Source organism: Halichoerus grypus, chromosome 4 (genome assembly GCF_964656455.1).
Source record: "Halichoerus grypus chromosome 4, mHalGry1.hap1.1, whole genome shotgun sequence".
NCBI lineage: Eukaryota > Metazoa > Chordata > Mammalia > Carnivora > Phocidae > Halichoerus > Halichoerus grypus.
Genome location: NC_135715.1, coordinates 127674761 through 127694826, shown reverse-complemented (window position 1 = coordinate 127694826; position 20066 = coordinate 127674761). Strand labels below are relative to the sequence as shown.

Here is a 20066-nt window from a genome sequence, read left to right as displayed (position 1 = left end):
TTGCAATTAAATAATTTGATTAAATTTTATATAAACTGATAGAATTAGAGTGTGCAAAGTAAGTGCTATTCTGCAAAAACAAAACTGATTACTTGAAAAATAGAATGAATATGAGTCTCTACAAACAGACTGCTATTGTGTTACACACAGGGGATACAATATGTAAAAATTTAAAATAATTCACACTCCGATTACACACATCTTTAAGTTTCCATACCACTTTTAAGAAGCCAATACATGAGGGGCGCCTGGGTGGCTCCCTTGGTTAAGCGTCTGACTCTTGATTTTGGCTCAGGTCATGGTCTCAGGGTCCTGAGATCGAGCCCCGTGTGGGACTCTGCACTGAGTGTGGAGCCTGCTTAAGATTTTCTCTCTCCCTTTCCTTCTGCCCCTCCCCCTTTCCCTCTCTTTCTCTCAAATAAATAAATAAATCTTTAAAAAAGAAGAAACCAATACTTGAAATTGTAGAACACATTATATGCAAATCCCTTCAAAGGTAAGCATAGAAAAAATTTTGGTCCCACGTCAATATATTTTCAAATGCTTATGCCTTTGTCTTTGTTTTCCGTGAAAATAGTTTTAGCTATGTGTGTGTCATTTTATGATTCTCACTCTTCCTGATTTTTTCCTGATCACTCTTCAGCAGTGTCCTATATAATTAATAACAGTGGTGTGTTAATGCTGTGTATATCCAGGGAACCATGATGGAACCCTAGGCGAGAGAGGATGTTTGAAGAAAAACCAAAGTCATGTTTGTCTGTCTGACAGTCTGGTGAAACGGGGATTCAAAGTCAAAAAGGGAGAATAGTTACAGAAAAAGAAGAAGGAGCAATATTTTTTGCACATCTGAATGTGTGGCATGGAAGAATGTAAGTATGCCAGATATTAAGAGCATTATAAAGGAGTGGGATTTTGAGCCCTGTTTATTTTCTCCTTCTACAATTAGCATGCATGACTTTTACACACAGAGGAAAAAAAAAACAACAATGTATTATCAAGGAATGTAATAATTCGATTAGGAACTTAAACTGTACCAACTGAATTTTAGGTAATTGTGTTTTAAAGTTAAAGTTTTAAAGCCATATAGAAATGTAAATGTCTAATAATTTCTGTATTTCTGACATGAGAATGAACGGGCCATGTGTTCCTGCCACTACTGTTTGTGGGTACATGTGCAAAAGGCACAGAGGGGAGAGGTTAAGGAGGAGAGATGCGGGGAGGGAGAAGAAGACAGCTAATCTAGAGATCAGTGCCCAGGAAGAGAAAGTTGGGGTGGCCCTCCAACACAGAGGGAGAAGAGCTACTTTTTCCATTTCTGAATGTTGGCTCATTAATAAGAGTTAGTTCTTGGCACATACGCATTCCCAGAAGATGGAATATGTCTTTCTCCTTAAATTCATGTAGGCTACCCAGAAACTCATGAATTCCTGGAATTTTTATTAAAATTTCATACAAACAAGCAATCATTTTGAAACTCTAGTTCCTGGTAATGATCTCCATGGATGTCATCAAAACATGCACTTGCACTCAAAGATGGAAGATGAAAGAAATGGGGAAGACATTTTCTTAAAGATGGCTTTTTATTAAAATGCTTATTTTTTTCTTTATTCATTCACATTGGGTATTACAGCACCATTAGTAAATTGTTATTTTTATGAGTCTGTTTCACTCAGGAAATTTCTTAATTCATTACATTTTATTAGATCAGCAGTAATGAACCAAAAACAATATCATTTATTTTTATTACTACTGTAGGTTAAATCACAATGATTTATATAGCCAGATTGAAGCAATGACTGTGTAATTACTCTGTTATTGTCAATGATATATTTTTCTTAAATAAGACACTTTAACCACATGTAAAGTCGATAAATACAGAAACTTGGAAGTGGAAGTAGACTAGCTAGCCAGCCACCATTTTGTATTTAAGGTATGATGTAGATCCATTCAGGATGATGGGCATGGATAATGTAAAGAAACAGGCAAAACAGTGGTATTGATGAGGTGACAGTGATGGGTCTCTTACTGCTGGGATTCGTGGTTTAGAATGTTATTCATTGTATCATAAATTTAAGGGGCTCATTCCCTTAAGTTTAAACAGAATATGACCATTCCAGATAGACAATTGTCTGCATTTTTTGGTCTCTTTCTATGCAAAAAACTATTTTCTAAGCATTTCTGACCATTTTCCTTTAATGTCTTATAAGTCCAACAGTCATAGCATGTTAGTCAATGTTCTTTCCGGCCAACCTCCTGAAGCCTTATGTCATTTCCATTACTCCTATCTTCAGCAGAAATAGAGAATCACTACTCTGATACCTGTATTGTAATCTTTAAACCACTTAAAGACCTATCAAAATTTTTTTCTCTTTCTCAGTAAATGACCTTAATCCAAATACAAGATTTCAGTAAATGAGTGTTAATAAATCAAGCCCAACAAGTTTTGGGTTTTTTAGTAATGTATTAATATTTGCAGCTATCATGGAAGAATTACCTTCAAAATATCTAGAGGAAAAACAATTGTGGGTTTACCATCCATTATCCATAACCTTGTATCCAAAAGCACCGAAAGCCAAAAAATTAACTCATTTGGCAGAAAAACTTGTTGTGTGGCTATTCATAGCCTTTATTCTACTCAGTGTGATTATTCAACTATTTTGTTGCAGTTATATTAATGTGCTTGATTACAGAGTGTTGTCCTAGAATCCATTGTGAGTGTTCCCTAATATGTAGTGAATGCACCATATTACTTTCCAAAATTGAAAAAAAAAAAAAAACCTTTATTCTGAAACACATCTGGTCCAAGAGTTTTGGACAAAGGGCTGTGAATTTGGTTTGGAAAAGTGAAATGAGGTCTCCTAAGTAATTCTAAGCTATTCCCCCGGTTTCACTAATTTTTAAATATTTCATTATATACTCTTCTCTACTCTGCCTAATGGTTAATTCAAAAGTGTAATGAACAGTACAAAGTCAGGTAGTTATGCACCTTGTTACCGGTACTGAGATACTATGAGGATGGCATTGACACTCCACATGTAGAGGATACTGCAGATGGTCTTGTGGTAAGCAACTTGGGTGAGAAAAGATTAGAAATATCGTGTCAAACAGTTTTGGAGATACTGAGGTCAGCCTAGAGAACCAAAAGGGAAATGAATGTTTTACAAATAGAAATCCATCTGACTACACAGCTTTCTAAAACGTGAAGAAAGAATATAATCAGGTTCTTGTTGGATTATAAACTGTCATCATGATCCCAGAATACCTCATTCTGGTTTCTCATCTGCTTTTGACATGGCGCAGTCTTTTCTCACCGAGTTATTTTGTGTTCTGGACTATGAAGAGTTAAGTGATTCCCCAAGTCTGATAAGTCACTGCTATTTCTCTTTCTATAGAGAAGTTTTAATGTTTTGGAAACAGCAGCTGTTCTTCAGTGTAAACTGAACTATACTATAGCCCATGTCATTGCTACTAACTTAGAGCACTCTGAGTGAAAATAAATACAAAAAAGTTCTGGTTCTTCTTCTTCCTTTTCCTCTCATCCATCTCTTCTTCACTTCGGTCTTGCCTGAGCAGCCTTAGGGGCAAACAACTTCAATTTCTCTCCGACAGTGTGAGTAGGACAGCACTCTCAATGAACACACAAGGACTCAAACAAGTGTGCTCATACAGCTGTGAACCATTCACCTTTTGGTAACAATGGAGGCTCTGCTTAACAAAAAAGGAAACACAACCTAAGTAATTTTAAAATATTTTGTCATTTATATACACACCATGTCAGACTATAATTCGGAAGTGTGATACATTACAAACTATCTTTATGGCTATTACTGAATGGCGGTTGCTGATAGCAACAGTGCGTTCTGCCATTTGTGTGCTCCCTTTCTCTTTCTCCTCTATACGTGTGAGCAAGGGAGCACCTGGGTCTTTTAATTCTTCCTTTCTTCCTTTATTTATTTTTGTGCGTCTAGGTCACTACTTGTCTTGAAGACTTAACGTCATCAAGGTTGGTTTACTCAAGTGAAAATGCTTCTTTTTTTTTTTTTTTTTTTTTAAGATTTTTTATTTATTTATTTGAGAGAGAGAGAATGAGAGACAGAGAGCATGAGAGGGAGGAGGGTCAGAGGGAGAAGCAGACTCCCTGCCGAGCAGGGAGCCTGATGTGGGACTCGATCCCGGGACTCCAGGATCATGACCTGAGCCGAAGGCAGTCGCTTAACCAACTGAGCCACCCAGGCGCCCAAGTGAAAATGCTTCTATCTGATAAATTCAAAGACAGAAAGTCACTCATGTTTCCCGTATTTCACAAGGAACCAATGAGGGGTGGGGAGCAAAGATGTTCTTAAAGTTAAAATAATATTTAAGTGTTATTTTGGTTGTGTAATATTATTGAAAATGTTTAATTTATGAGCAGTTCTTAATTCAATCAAGTCCCACAAGTTAATGATCCAAGCATTACAGTTTTGTCAGCATACTCTTGAATTTGTTAGGCTAATCTGCCTGAAGTGTGGTTTCTTGTTTAATTTTTTTTTTCTTAGTTGGTCTATAATTTATGGTCTGTCAACTCATGAATTTTTGAGGGGTGATACAATCATTATTTGTTGTATTCATTAAGTTCACTAAAAAAAGATTTAATTTTTTTAAGAGAATAGACTCAAAGAGAAAAACCCTCAAGAGAGGCAAAGCATGGGCTTTGAGGTAGGCCAAATAAGGCACCATGGACCTTGGGGAATCTTTTTAAGGATGAATATAAAGCCAATCCCACTACAAAGCAGGAGTAACTAAGAGAAAAAACATCTCCCATGTGCCGACTCTGTTCTTCTCCTGCTCATACCCCTCTTTCCCTAGGCATCATCCTTAATATGTTAGGGAACAGGATCTTTGCTTAGGAGGATTCACCTTTGGAGGTACAGTTCGGCCAGTGCAGGTATTGATATTAAATCTAAATGTAACATTTTATGGTACTTTAGGGATCTCTCATTATTTTCTACTGAAAATACCCCTTATTGAATTAACAAAAGCTTTCATGACTTAATTTGAATCTGTGATTGCTGGAACAGAACCTAAAGCCTAAGGGGAATTATTAACAATTTATGAGAAATCTTTAAGAGACTGAAAGGGCTAATAGATATAAAAGAAAATTTAAGTTAAGGTAGATAAGCTGATTAGTGTGAATACCAAAGAGCAAAGTTTATAAGATTTGAATTGTATTCCTTGAAAAATTTTATGTTAATAAGTTCTCTAAGGTGGATAAATAGATAAAATCTCAAAAAGCAAAATTTCAAGTCTCTCTCTTTTATCAATTACTTAAAATGTTAATGGGGTATCTAATAGTCTTTTCCCCCCTGTAAAAATAAGTGATTATTTCAAAATATGAAATGTAAGTGGTCAGTTTGTGTAGAACAGAGTGACAGAAAAAAAATTAAGAATTGGAATGAAGGAAAGGCAAAGGGCAAAAAGCTTTATTCAACTGAATCAGCAGAAAGTGGGACTTCTTAAAACTTAAAATCCAGAAAGAGTTTGGTCCAATTTTTCTATTTCTTCTTAAAGCCACAGTTTTCTTTTATCCTGGACGTGGAATGAGCTAATAGACAGGACCTCCCATTTACTTCAATTCCTTGCCTGCACAATTTGCTGAGGAATTACTCTTTCTCACTGAACTCTATCATGTGTGACTGAAAGAAATAAAAATATTGCCTTATTGGCTGTGGAGAAAGGAAGCAGCATTTTAGAACCAACACAGAGGTCAGCATTTGTTTGTACCTAAGCTTGGTGTCACCATTCGAGTGGCTTCCAATTGAATAGTTCTATCCCTGTTCAGTTGATAGCCCAACTCACAAAAGAAAACATCTTATTTCTGATACTCCCCATCTGAGGAGACAGAGGCTGCCATTAACCCATTAGAAAAGCCGCTGGCACACCTTGGTATGAACAGAAAAATTCCAACGTAAACATTGTTTTGTGTAGAGCTGAGAGGCTTAGCAGTGTCAAGTTCTGGTGGCCTGTGTGTTACTGCCCCTCAGGTAGGAGGAGATTCCAAACCTTAAGTTTATATAAGCATCTCTAGATTTGTGAAATGTTCTCTTGAAAAAGTTTTGGCAAAAGCATAATTGAACATTAAACCCCGATTGTTCTTTAAAAAAAACTTATTTTGGTAAGAACACTGACCATGATATCTACCCTCTTAACAAAATGCTAACTATACAATGCAGTAGTTTTGACTATAGGTACAGTCTTTGTCCAGCAGACCTCTAGAGCTTATTCATCTTGCTTAACTGAAACTTTATTTCTGTTACTTAGTGACTCCACATTTCCTCCTCCTCACAGTCCCTGGCAACCACCATTCCACAGTGTGATTCTGTTAATTTGACTATTTAGGGACCTCATGTGAGTGGAATCACACAGTATTTGTCTTTCTGTGACTTACTTATTTCACTTAGCATAATGTCTTCAAGGTTCATCCATGTCATTGTATATCGCAGAGTTTCCTTTTTCTTCAATACGGAATAATATTTCATCGTAGGCATATAACATATATTCTTTTTCCATTCACCTGTCAATGGACATTTAGGTTGTTTCCACATCTTGGCTATTGTGAATAATGCTGCAATGAACATGAAAGTGCTAATGTCTCTTTGAGATTCTGACCTCAATTCTTTTGGGTAAACACCCAGATATGGGATTGCTGGATAATATGGTTGTTGTATTTTTCAGTGTGGGGCTTGAACTCACAACCCTGAGATCAAGACCTGAGCTGAGATCCAGAGTCGGACGCCTAACCAACTGAGCCACCCAGGTACCCCTGCTTTTTCTATTTCTAATTGTTCTCCATACATTACTCTTCCTTGAGATTCACAAGGCCCTGAAAGATTGGGCTCAAAATGATCTCTCTAGTATCATTTATTATATTCCTCATTCTTCCACACTCTACAAATCTGAATACTCTTGTTTTGTTTTGTTTTGTTTTTCTGTTACTCGAATGTATAGCATTCTATCTGGCTTCTGAAACTTCTCAGTGTTGTTCCTAGGAAAACTGTAATTTTCCCTTTCCTTAGATAATTCTCATTACAATTTTCAAACTCAGCTTTTCCTTACAAGTCTGGGTTAGGTGCTCACATTTCACTTGTACTTCTCCAAGGGTAGCACTAATCATCCTTTATTGTAGTTGTCTTTTTGCATATCTTTAATCTTCTCACAAGATTCAAAGCACCATGACAGCAAAGACCAAGTTTATTTTGTTTGCCATCACACACTTGGCACATAGTATGTGTTCAATAAAATTTATTTAGCGGATGCATGGATGTCTGCTACCGCTAGACAGTAACTAAAAGAACTGAATAGCACTTACTGAAATAAGCTGACTTTGTGAAAATAGTTTCAACTTTTAGGATTTTATACTTGATGGTGGAAGACATGATTTTATACTTGATGGTGGAAGACATGATTTTTGTGTCCTTTTATTGAAAATAATCACATTAATAACAGGGATAATAGCTACTACTAACTTCGTTGAGTTTCAATCATGACTAGGTACTGTATTTAGAGCTTTATTACATTCTTCCATCCAACCCTTATAACAGCTCAACAAAATGGGTATTATATTTCCCATGTTACAGATGGGAAAACTAAGACTCAGAAGTAACTTATGGCAAGTAACAATAGGAAAAGTCAGAATTTGAATCCAGATCTACTTTCAAAGGTTGTCCTAATGTCACTAAACTAAATAGCTTATTCAGAGAGATTCAGGGAGAAACTTACACTTCCAACGTTTGCTTAGTTTCCCCTTACTTGTAAAGTATGATACAGATAATTACATGAGAGAAAGTTAACTAAATACATGACTGAATAAAAAATACTCTTTCTCTCTGACACCATCTGCTTAGAACCGTACCTAACAAACAGCCTTAGATGTAGATATATATCTAACTGTTAGGAGTCTTAATTAATATTTGACCTTCTTCAATTACTCACATATTACAATATCCAATTTCCAGCTTTTCAGGATCTATCATCATTTCTACTTGATGACTATCATTACTTTGTTGCAGGGCTTTGGGATATCATCATCTTTACCATAAATATTGTTGTCGGGGCGTCATGATAAAAATAACAACCAATACTGTGGGTAATCATTCCATGTCCATTTTTGTGGGGTAGTGACTATGATTATTACCATTTTATATTGCCCCACTGGTATTGGTAAGGACGCAGGGCTTATCAAGTGAAGGTGCTAATAAGTGGCAGAACAGCAACATGAATCCAAGCTGTCTGACTCCAGAGGTAGCGATCTTTAGGTGTCAGTGCTTCTTGCTGAGCAAAAAGCTAAAACAGAATTCCTGCTCTGTCTGCCTTCTGTCCCCTTATGCCGGTCAAATAGAGAGGAAATCTCTATTTGTTAAATATAAACATGTGGTCTGTTATTTCAGAGCATCTCCCAAATGGGAAGATTCATGCAACATTTCTAAGGACTCCCAGAAACATCTATGCAGAACCCAAGAGGTTTCTTATCTGAAGTTGAATTCTAAATAACTTTTAACTTAATTTTAATTCCTTCAGGAAAGATGAATTAGGCTTTACCCGTTCCTTTTTACATATGTTTTACACAAATATTATTTAAATAACTGAATAATAGAATACAAACCTTATGTTTCAAATTGGTGGTATATTTCTAGTATTTAACAACAAACCCTCCCAGTGAATTAATCACAAAGTTCCTCACATCTGGATTCATTGCCATGATTTGGTGCTAGCTTTTGATCCGACTTGAGAGGGTGTAGGTAATATGTGATAAATTGCTTAGCAAATTAGAAATTAGGACCTTTGACCTGTTGAATTAGGCGAGGGCACCTGTAAATTGAAGAGAGGTAGTTTTCGACATGCAAGGCAAGAAACTAAGTACTTAGTGACAGGTATAACTTCTTCTTTACTATTATGTCTGGAAATGCAGGTTGTTTTCCTTAATAGGCTTTGCTGCTTGGAGATTAGACACGCGAGGCAAAATACTGAGCTCACACTTGTTTGGCAGACTTCTTGATATTTACAAAAATATTTCTGGATGCTGCCTTCTAACCAGAGTCATCATTGTTTTAGCAATTTGCCAACTTTCTGAACGTCTTTAAGATTTGTGGCTTGCCAGAAAAACGCCATGGAGAAAATGTAAAATCCCATCGGCTCACAGATATCATTTTGGTCTGATCAAGTATGAAAAAAAATCATTAAAAATATTCTGAGATGACTTCATGTGACCGCTTGACCATAATCATAAATGCTGAGGTTTTGGACTGTCTTACAGACTTCTGCTTTGAAATTACTTTTATTACTAAAAATGGAAAATAGTGTCATGTGAGAACCCGAATGGAGAAACTGTGGTTTAAAAAATATATTAACAAACGTCATCATCATTAACAAAGTGGTCAAGGGCAGCTCAAAATATAGAGTTTCATAAAATCCCACAAAAGAAATGAAGTTTCCAGATATTTTGTAGATACCGATGTTAGATGGAGAAAAGAGATGTTCTCCTATAGATCAGTGGCTAGTCGAGCAAGTTCTCAGCTAACTCGGTGCTATCTCTGGTCTCCAGTAACCATTCTTCTCAGAGAATGTCAATGACAGGACCATGCATAAACATTGTGTGGAGATCTGGAAATGAAATAGCAACATCTGGGTTACTAGTTTCTCTCTCTCTCTTTTTAAAGATTTTATTTATTTATTTGGGAGAGAGAGAGAGAGAGAACAAGTGGGGGAAAGGACAGAGGGAGAAGCAGACTCCCCGCTGAGCAGAGAGCCCAATGCAGGGCTGGATCCCAGGACCCTCAGATCATGGCCTGAGCTGAAGGCAGTCACTTAACTGACTGAGCCACTCAGGCGCCCCAGTTATTAGTTTCTCAAGGTAGGATGATCAGTAGTCCTTGGAGAAAGACAGCTTTACATACCACCTTTGATTTTACAGTCTTGAATTGCTCATCTGTAAAGCACTTTTGTTGACTGAAGGATCTGTGAGTCAGAATGAACAAAGACATATTCACATTATAGCAGATATGTGGACACACACTTCAGTTTAAGTGTCAAAGCTCAGCAGATATTTTTATAAAAGGAATCTCACTTGCCAAGAGTGACACTTGAAAACTAGCTTCACTTAGCATGTCTGAGTCTCATGAAGACTACAAGGCAGCCCAAACACTATCGGAGGTATAAGAAGAAATAAATAAGCACCTTATCACTCAGTGATTTCACCTTAATTTTCTTCTGACTGATAGAATAAATGTTAAATAACATAGGGTGTCAGTTGGGCATATGTGCCAGGCGATAATTAATGTACATTTTATTTAGAAAGGGATTTGTTAAAATACGCCCCTATCAATCTAATTACTAATAATTGTTCTAAGATTGTTTCTGTATGTGTAATGGTGGTGGCAGTTACTTGGATGTGCCTAAATTTTCCAACTTTCTGAGTTATGTCTTTCTTTCATTTATAATACAAATTCTTCTTCTTCTTTTTTTAAGATTTATTTATTTATTTGAGAGAGAGAGTGTGTGCGGCAGGGGGCAGGGCAGAGGGAGAGGGAGAGAGAAAGCATCTCAAGCCGACTCCACCCTGAGGGTGGAGCCCAACGCGGAGCTTGAGCTCACAACCCCTAGATCATGACCTGGACCAAAATCAAGATTTGGACACTTAACTGACTGAGCTACCCAGGTGCCCCTATAATACAAATTCTTAAGTTCTCATCCTATGCATACAGAAAACCTACTCATTACTTCCCATTAATTATTTCTTTTTTTTTTTTTTTTTAAGATTTTTTTATATATTTGACAGAGAGAGAGAGATAGTGAGAGCAAGAACACATGCGGGGGAGTGGGAGAGGGAGAGGCCGGCTTCCCCACAGAGCAGGGAGCCCGATGCAGGGCTCGATCCCAGGACCCTGGGATCATGACCTGAGCCGAAGGCAGACGCTTAACGACTGAGCCACCCAGGCACCCCCCCCATTAATGATTTCTAAAAGCAGGGATTTTCTGAGTCTTAGTTTTCTAGTCACCTCTTGCTCTGATTACTCACATCCACGTATTCTTGATGTTGCCTGGATCTCACCTCCTGCAGCTGCTTTTCTCCCCATTAGGGGCTCATCCAAAGGTATATCACAGACTCTTGTAATTCCCTAAATCAGTTAGGAAAAATGAGACTATACAAGGGTGAGAGTTTTCCTCAATGTCGGTATATTGGAGGAGGTTACATCATAGTACAATACCAGAAATGATTGGACATTGAATTCTAGACACCCCTGTTCTTAAAAATGCCTCAGATTTTCCTGCAGAGTTAACTGCTTTCTCTCTGTAGACACCCTTAGTCACCTATACAGCTCCTGCAACTAATTTGGTCATCTGTCCTTTTAAACAACCCTGCCAAACATATTGGTCAGTTGACAGAACAAGCAAGACTCAAGAAGAGATAAGGAAATACATTTTTTTCTCTGCTTCCATTGCCACCCACCCCTCACCGCCAATGCTCACTCAAGCCCTCTTTATGTCCTTATTCTTCCCTCTTCCCTGAGTAAAATCTGGTAAAGATCCCATGACTTCTGGTCCCTTTTCTATCATAAACATCTTTAAATTGCAAAAAAACAGAAATTAGAATGCTCTGTGCTCTTAACAGTCAATACTTTGAACCTCATTTTATTTTATTTTATTTTTAAGATTTTATTTATTTATTTGACAGAGAGAGACACAGCGAGAGAGGGAACGCAAGCAGGGGGGAGTGGGAGAGGGAGAAGCAGGCTTCCCGCGGAGGAGGGAGCCTGATGCGGGGCTCGATCCCAGGACCCTGGGATCATGACCTGAGCCGAAGGCAGACGCTTAATGACTGAGCCACCCAGGCGCCCCTTGAAACTCATTTTAAATTAAAGCTTCTCCCTCAGGCCCAGTTGGGGGTCTACTGAGGGCAGAACCCCTGAAGCATCATCTCTATTTGGCTTCACACCTCACTGCCTTCCTCTTTCTCCTCCACAGTGAAGAGCTTTGGCCCCTTCAGTGTTGCAAGTGGAGAGAGAGAGGAGAGGTAAAGGGCAGGGAAATTGGCCTTGACTGGAACCCAGATAATTTGGTATTAGTTTCATCTAGGACAGCACATGTTTTAAATTTGAGCCATTTATTTTCTCTTGAGTTGTATTCATGAGTTCTTTGGAGGATCCTTTAGTTGTGGAGACTTCTAACCTATATCTTTCTTTTAATTCAGGTGAAGAATTCATCTGCCTTAGTATTTCCCTACAGGTCCCTAATTCCCTGTGGTCCATTCTCCATGGACTCTCTCTCATAAAGTGCCACACTTGGGAAAAGTGCATTTAAGTTGATCTTAAGATATCTGTCACCCCTGGTGCTCACTTGCAGCACTGGGAAACACCCAACCATCCATGTATTTCAGAGGTTCCTTACAGAACTGTGTCTCCTTGCTACCATCAGGAGCCAGCCAGCCACAATCACTCATCTTTAGGAAAGTTTTTCAGAGGCAGGTCCTGAAACATCAGTTAAGCTACTTAAAGAGTGATCTTGAGACCTTTCTCACATAGCTTAGGGTAAAGGGGAAGTCCCCTCTTATTCATCATGATAAGAGAAGTTGAAGGAATGCATGGCAACTGTCTTCAAAGAACCCCCACCTTCAATTTCCAGTCTCATTCTTCCAACTGGTCCAACATTATTTGAAGATTGGAGATAGGGGTTCAGCAAAGCATGGCAGTGTTTGCTCACAACCACCTCCTTTGGAGGCCCTGCCTAGGAATGTAGATGCTCATTTTGAAATGTAAGTTTGGGGGCCACCTGTTCTTGGGCCTCAGCCAAAAGTAAGACCAATATTGTTCATTTACATCTTATTACATGAAAAACAAAACCTCATTTACTCCCTAAGAAGATGCTATAGTCATACTTTGAAATAAAAAAAAGAAAACCTCTCAGCTGTAATAAATGGTGGTTCTTCTAAAGACATTGTTATTATGCTATGTACTGCCCTTGGATTAAGGGTGTAAGTAAAATCAGCTAGTTTCCTGGTATCTCCAGAGGCCTCTGGTGTACATAGAGAATAAAATATGCTTAAGTATAAATATTTTCTGAACTCCTTTGGTTTTACTGTTCAATAAAGTTGGGTATTCATCCTTTCTGATGGCTGAATAGTATTCCATTGTATATATGGACCACATCTTTATCCATTCGTCTGTTGAAGGGCATCTCGGCTCTTTCCACAGTTTGGTGACTAACATAACATAATAAAAATAATTAATTAATTAATTAAATAAATAAAATTTTTAAAAAGGAAGTGTTAGAGTTGGCGTGGGGAGAAAGGCAGAATGTGGTGGAGTTGGAGGTTTTTTTCTCCCCCATTCTTTGGGAGAAGTTATTTCAGACACAAAGATGGCTATCAGAAATAAAAATTCAGGGGCGCCTGGGTGGCTTAGTCGTTAAGCGTCTGCCTTCGGCTCAGGTCATGATCCCACCGTCCTGGGATCGAGCCCCGCATCGGGCTCCTTGCTCCACAGGAAGCCTGCTTCTCCCTCTCCCACTCCCCCTGCTTGTGTCCCCTCTCTCGCCGTGTGTCTCTGTCAAATAAATAAATAAATTCTTAAAAAAAAAAGAAATAAAAATTCAATGAAACATCTATAAAATTGGAATAGTAGTAACAATATTTTCCTCTTAGGGTAGTTGTCAGAATGTAAATAGTATCTCACGTAAGTAGTGAGTACCTATTAAATGTTAGGAATTATTATCACTATCATTATTAAAGCCATTATTGCTGTGCGTCACGTCTGTATCCCAAGTATCCAGAACAGTGTTCAAAGCGTGAAAGGACATAATAGTTGTTGAATAAATGGATGAATGACTTTGCAGAGTAGTATTGCTGAACCAAATGTTCAAAACAACTATTCTAAAGGACATGTTTTTATTCAAATGTTGCTAGATTGTGCTTTGTGGAGGTGAGAATTATCTTTCTTCTTCATTGCTGTATTCCCATGCCTGACATACGGTCTTCCATGCACTAATGCTCAATATATAAACATTTTGAATAAATAGGACACATCTCTAGACGTTTCATATTTAAAATCAGATTTGGTCATTTTGCAGAAAATAATAAGTTAGTACTAGAATCATGGTTATTAGAAGTTCTTTCAGTTCTTGCTACTATTTTTAAGAATTGTGAAATGATCAAACCTACTAAAATATTAAAATTTTATGAAACTAAAAACTATGTATACAAGTGAAGATCCTTATGGCTGCCTCCTCAAATTCATTCTCTTCTTTTTCCAGAGAAAAATCATTGTTTTGAATTAGTTGTTTATTGTGTATGAATTAATAAACAATATATTGTGCCCTTCATGTTTTTAGGTATTATATGATTGTATTCGTTGTGGGTGCATGTCTGCAGCTTGCTTTTTTTGAGCAACATTACATTTTTGAGCTTTAATTAAAATGATACATGTGGTATCTAGTCCATGTCAACAGCTATATAATATTCCATTGAATAAATAAAAGAGAAAAAATGTTTACTGGTTTTCCTATTGATGTATATTCAAGTTACTAACAAATTCTGCAACAAGCATGCATTAAATGTTCCCATATGTACTGCAGCTTCTCTTCATACCGGCTGAGAGGTGAAAGCACTGAATCAACAACCCTACTGGTTAGTTTCCACTGGAAATATAGAGTATATTTTGAAAAGCAGGAAATAAATAAGAGGTCCTGGGACGCCTGGGTGGCTCAGATGGTTAAGCATCTGCCTTCGGCTCGGGTTGTGATCCCAGTGTCCTGGGACCGAGTCCCGCATCGGGCTCCCTGCTTGGTGGGAAGCCTGCTTCTCCCTCTCCCTGCTTGTGCTCTCTCTCTCTCTGTGACAAATAAATAAATAAAATCTTTAAAAAAAAATAACCCTTTAAGGAGGTCTTTTCCCCCCAAATCCTCTTGGATATATGATATTATTGAACTTAAATATTTTTGCCTGTGATGAATGTGTTTTTATTGTAGTTACTCTAGTTTTATTATATTATTGTCTGTGTGAATTTATGTGCATTTCCTTGTTAACTAATGAGATTAAGCTTGTTAATCAGCAATCCAATGATCTGATTTTTTAATAAGATAATTTAATGTTTTTACAAGATTTTAGACTTATTTCTACCATATAATTTTGTGTTTACTACTCCTTTGATTCCTTTTTTTTTTTTACATCTTTTGTGGAATTCACAGATTTTCATAATCCTCTCTTTTTTATTCACCTATTTATTCGGAAGCCCTACATGACATTTCATTTATTTTTTTCTTAAGTTTTAACATACATATAAACTTTAACCTTTCTTGAGAAAGTAAAAATTATTTAGTATATCTATTCTTCTTCTGGATACAACACAGAACTCAACATACTTTATGCATCGAACACGCAACAGTCCAATCTTGGTCTAATATTTTGAAATTTGATTTTACCTCTAAAACGTACACAATGTTAAATTTACCAATATTTTATGAGTCTCTGTTTCCTGAGATCAACTGTGAACTTATATGGCATGGGACATGGTTACAGGGAAAGTTGAAGCACAGAGAACAATAATGCCATCCTCTCTAGCTGGTATCAGCTCTTTTATTTATTTATTTTATTTTTAAAATGATTTATTTATTTATTTTAGCACATGGAACCTATTGCTCCTTCATCTTCTGTCTTCTGCTTTTACTGATGACACCCATGCTATAGTCTAATTATTATTGCTGTTTGGATTATCTCTCTTTTCTTCTTGATGCTTTTTAAGATTTTCTCTTTACCATCATTGTTCTGCAGATTAACTACAACATTTCCAAATGTAGATTCATATTATTTAGCCTGCTTGGTATTCATGGTATATTCCTAATGTTGCATTATTTTTTCAACGCTGGAAAATTATTATAAGTACAGCTTCAAAAATGCAACTGTATTGTTTCTTTCACTCTCATGTAGAACTCCATTGGTATTATGGGGTATCAGTTGGAGCTTTTCAGTTTATGCTTCATATTTCATATAAGTGCTCTTTCCATCTCGTTCTCTCAGGCTAGGTTCTGCATAAATATCTTAGGGGAATATTTTAATTCACTAATTTTCTTTTCATGTGTGTCCAGTCACAGCATATACCTGCTATTGATTGCCCCCCATCCCCACCCTGTGTCTATAATTCTTACTTTCAAGACTTTGATTTGGTTCATTTTCTTACCAGATACTATACCATGTCTGCCTTTTCTGTTACTTAATTTCTTGCTCTTTTTAAAATGAAACTTGTTTCCTTCATCTCTCAGAGCAAATTAATCATATTTATGTTAAACTACTTGTCAGACAATTCCATAAATATATTATCTTTTCCAGCAATGCTTTCCCAACATTAATGTCTATGTGAGTTGCCTGATAGTTTTGTTAAAACGTGGATTTTGATTTAGCAGGTCTCAGGTGAGGCCTGAGACTCTGCATTTCTGAGAAGCTCCCAAGTGATGCTGATGTTTCTGATGCAAGGATCTATTGTTTGGTATCTTTTACTGTCTTTTTTAGCCTCAGATGCCTTCATGTTCTGGAGATGTTTGTCTTCAGACTTGTTTTTTGAATGGAAACTAGTTAATTTTGACCACTTGTTTTCTTCCTCAAGCAACTTGTACTCACCTCGCCTGCCTCCCTTTCTAGTGGGTTTCTAACTGAGCCCACACAACTCCCTGGGTTCCTAGCCCAGAATCAAGTCTTTTAAGGATGATTCATCCTTCTGCCATGTGGAGATATCGGGGATAGGTCAGACATGTTCAAGGAGGCCATGCACACAGGTATGCTCAGTCCCTGTCTTGAGGCCATATCCTTGTCTGTCCTCCCCAAGTGGTTAGTAGCAACAGTTCTTTTGTTCACCCCCAGCCTTATTTCATGAGTGGAACAGTGGAGCTCCTCCCCAAGCCCCTGGCTTCAAGCAGTTTGATCAGATCCCATTTCCTGTCTCCCTGCCTTACACAGAACACTTAGAATCTACTTTATTCCCAAGTAGCCAAATTAGTGGGTTTAATAGGCCTTGTCTTCAATTTTACTCACCAATTTGCTTTTCTGTTCCATTGTCTTCACAGAAATGTTTGTCCTCTTTTCAAATACAGATGCATATTTTGGTTTTCTCTTTGCAAATTTTACCTTTTATTGTTATGTATCTGAGCAGAGATGATGGATCAAAATGTGAACATACACAGACGTCTCAACAAGATATCATTTCCTGCATTTTTTAGCTGGTTCAGAGTCTCTCTCTTTGGAATGCAATTCAAGCACAGACCTAAAACAAAAAATACAAAGGTAATAATTGTTGGTAATAATACTTTGGTACCATCCTTTTAATATATCATTTTAACTAATTCAGTCTAAAAGTTTTGTTGTAGAAGAGAGCATTTTACAAGATGAAGTACCATACCTGTGTGTGAAAAATTCTCCAAATGTCATTTAAAAAGTGTCGTGAAGAGATATCACATATAAAAATGTAGCTTCTCCAATAACAATAAGAATAAGATATATATATATATATACACATACATAAACACACACACACATATATGGGTATATTTGATTGGTAGCATTTAAATTTATATCTGCTAAAGCCACAACTGAACATTAATTCATATATTTAGTGACTGCCTATATGTGTCCACAATGAGTCTGGATAATTCAGTCTGCAAATCCCTCCGTGGTACTAAATTCATAATGTTGAAAGGGACCCTTATCTGGTACAATTGCTTTCTTACAGGGCTGTCTAATAAACTACTTCAGAAAAATAATTTAGCTAAAGCTTTCTTTCAGAAATATCAAAATAAGCTTCTGCATGTTGTGTTTGTAACATATTGCAGGAACTTTTATGACTAGTGGCCGTGGAGGGAAGTGGGATATTCTCACAGCAGGGGCCAGGGATGCCAGCCCAACCCTAATTCTGCCCCTGATAGAAGAGATTTTTAAGGGCAACCCCCACTGGCTCTTTGTGCCTCAGTTTCCCCTAGAGAAAACACAGAGACTTTTGCTTGCTCTAACAAATCATCATTTCATGAGGCTGAAATGAGGTAACGGGCATAAATAACTTTTCAGAAAGTTAAATAAGAAATACGGTAAAAAGAAAGACAGTGCATTCAGATTAGCCATTTATACTGTCACACTTTTGAGACCATGGCTACCTCACTCCCGTTCGGAAAAGACAGCAAAGGACTGGGTTCCTTTGGTGGTCAACTCTAATTGTGTGGCTGGATGGCACACACGAAATACACTTCCTTTAATGTGGTGTGGTTTTTCGGGAGGCCTTGGACTAAACAGTCCCTTACCCTATTCCCCCTTACTGCCTTTCTTCTTTTTCTTTTACAACATCCTTCTTACCTTTTGGTGAGTGGGTCATAAGCTCAGAATGAAGTCAGAAGCTAAAACGTATTTCAGCAATTAGCAGCCTAGAAACTCAAGCTGTTTTTGGCAATATTGTAAAAAGTTGATTTCAGCACCTTTCATCCCCACCTTGTTTGATAATTCACATTCCCACGTCCTCGGACTTGGAAAGGTCTCCAGTGCTAGAGGCACATTCTTAAGTTGGTGAGGAAAGTGTAAGCAACTTGAAGATGCTAAATAGGGACATTAGCTACATCTGAACTAGATACACTGAGTCAGTGGGGTTTTGTGTGCGGCCTGTTCTCTCTATTTTTAAATGTGATTGTACTCAGAGCTATTCTGAACACTTTAGTTAACTCCCTGCCATCCACCTACCTATCTTATTATTAGCTACTCTTTCCAGAAATATTTTTAAAGAAGTTAAAAAAGAGATGAAACAAAATGTCTTCCAAACTGCTTCTACCTCTGGCTTCAGAGGAGCGAGCAGACTCTGAGCTCCTTTTGTATCTCATTTCTTGGAGGCAGGGACAACGGAAAGCCAAAAAGAGACTAGGGAATTTGGTCTGGCATGGAAAGTTTTTTATATCTTAAGTCACTTAACATACTCAGTCACAGGTGACAATTCTTCATTCAGGAAGAATTAATATTGTCCTTCCCTAGTGAAAATATGAATGGCATCATCAGCATTAACTACTAAGCATAATTACAAGAAGGATTGGTTGAAATTATGAATAACCATTTGTCCTCCACTCCATCAACTCGCGAACAAATATTCCCTGACCAAGTCAAGTGTGGGTCTTGTTTGTCTCCAAACTGGGTCTAGATAAAAAGTCACTAAAATAACCAAAAGCCTAGAGGGGTCCTACTGGAAACCAGCATGAGCTTAATGCCAGGAATTTATATCCTCGGTTTGGGCTACTCAGATTCTCTTTCTTCCTTTCTTCTCTTCGGCTGCTGCTTCTGATCACTGGTGCAAAGATTTCTAATTCTAAAATTGCTTGACCAAAAGATGCTAAAGAAAATAAAAAATAGGAGTCTTTGGTCCATAATCTATTTTTGTACATGTTTAACAGCTTATCTAATTAAGAATAGAGTATACACTTGTTTGGAGAGTGGCAAAAACTTATAAATCAGGAGATTAAGGTTCTGGTCCTAACTCTGGTCCCCGCTCAGTGGGGGATGCACGTCAAAATAGCTTAATAACTACATATTGCCAGATATACCACTAGATCCCACTGCTAGGTCCTCTGAATCTGAGTCCTGAAGAGTGGAACTCAGTTGATATTTTGAAAAGGTTCCATAGGGGATTCCAGTGTGTGCCCCTTACTGACAGACACCAGCCCAGCTGATCTTCACGTTTCCTTAGCACCTTGGGTCTGTGGATCCATTTAGGAATGGGATTCTAGCAAGTTGTCCCAACGAACCAAAGAACAATACCATGTTTCAGATATGTAATATATTTGAAAATAAGTTAGCTGGTGAAAAGACTTGTGAGAGGTTCTTAGAACAGATTTTCAAGCAGATGAAGACTTCTAACAAAGAGTGGCTGAGTTTACAATTGAACGATAGTCTCAACCATGGGGACATTAAATACATAGCCAAGAGATGTTTTTTTTCCCCCTATTCTCTATCTATGCCAAACTAGTTTAATCAGAAAATCTTTCTGAGTCCACTTAGGAGCAGTCTTATTTCTCAAAAAATTCCT

The 20066-nt window shown here is 37.5% G+C and overlaps 1 long non-coding RNA gene across 23 annotated transcripts in view; it reads left to right on the top strand.

Annotated features, from left to right (window-relative positions):
* Positions 1-20066, top strand: part of LOC118522266 (uncharacterized) — a 436304-nt gene that overhangs the window by 274480 nt on the left and 141758 nt on the right. For all 23 annotated transcript variants that reach the window (XR_013447182.1, XR_013447181.1, XR_013447184.1 and 20 more), the window contains 2 exons: positions 696-869; positions 6712-6793. This is a non-coding gene — a long non-coding RNA (uncharacterized LOC118522266). The remainder of the gene's footprint in view (positions 1-695; positions 870-6711; positions 6794-20066) is intronic.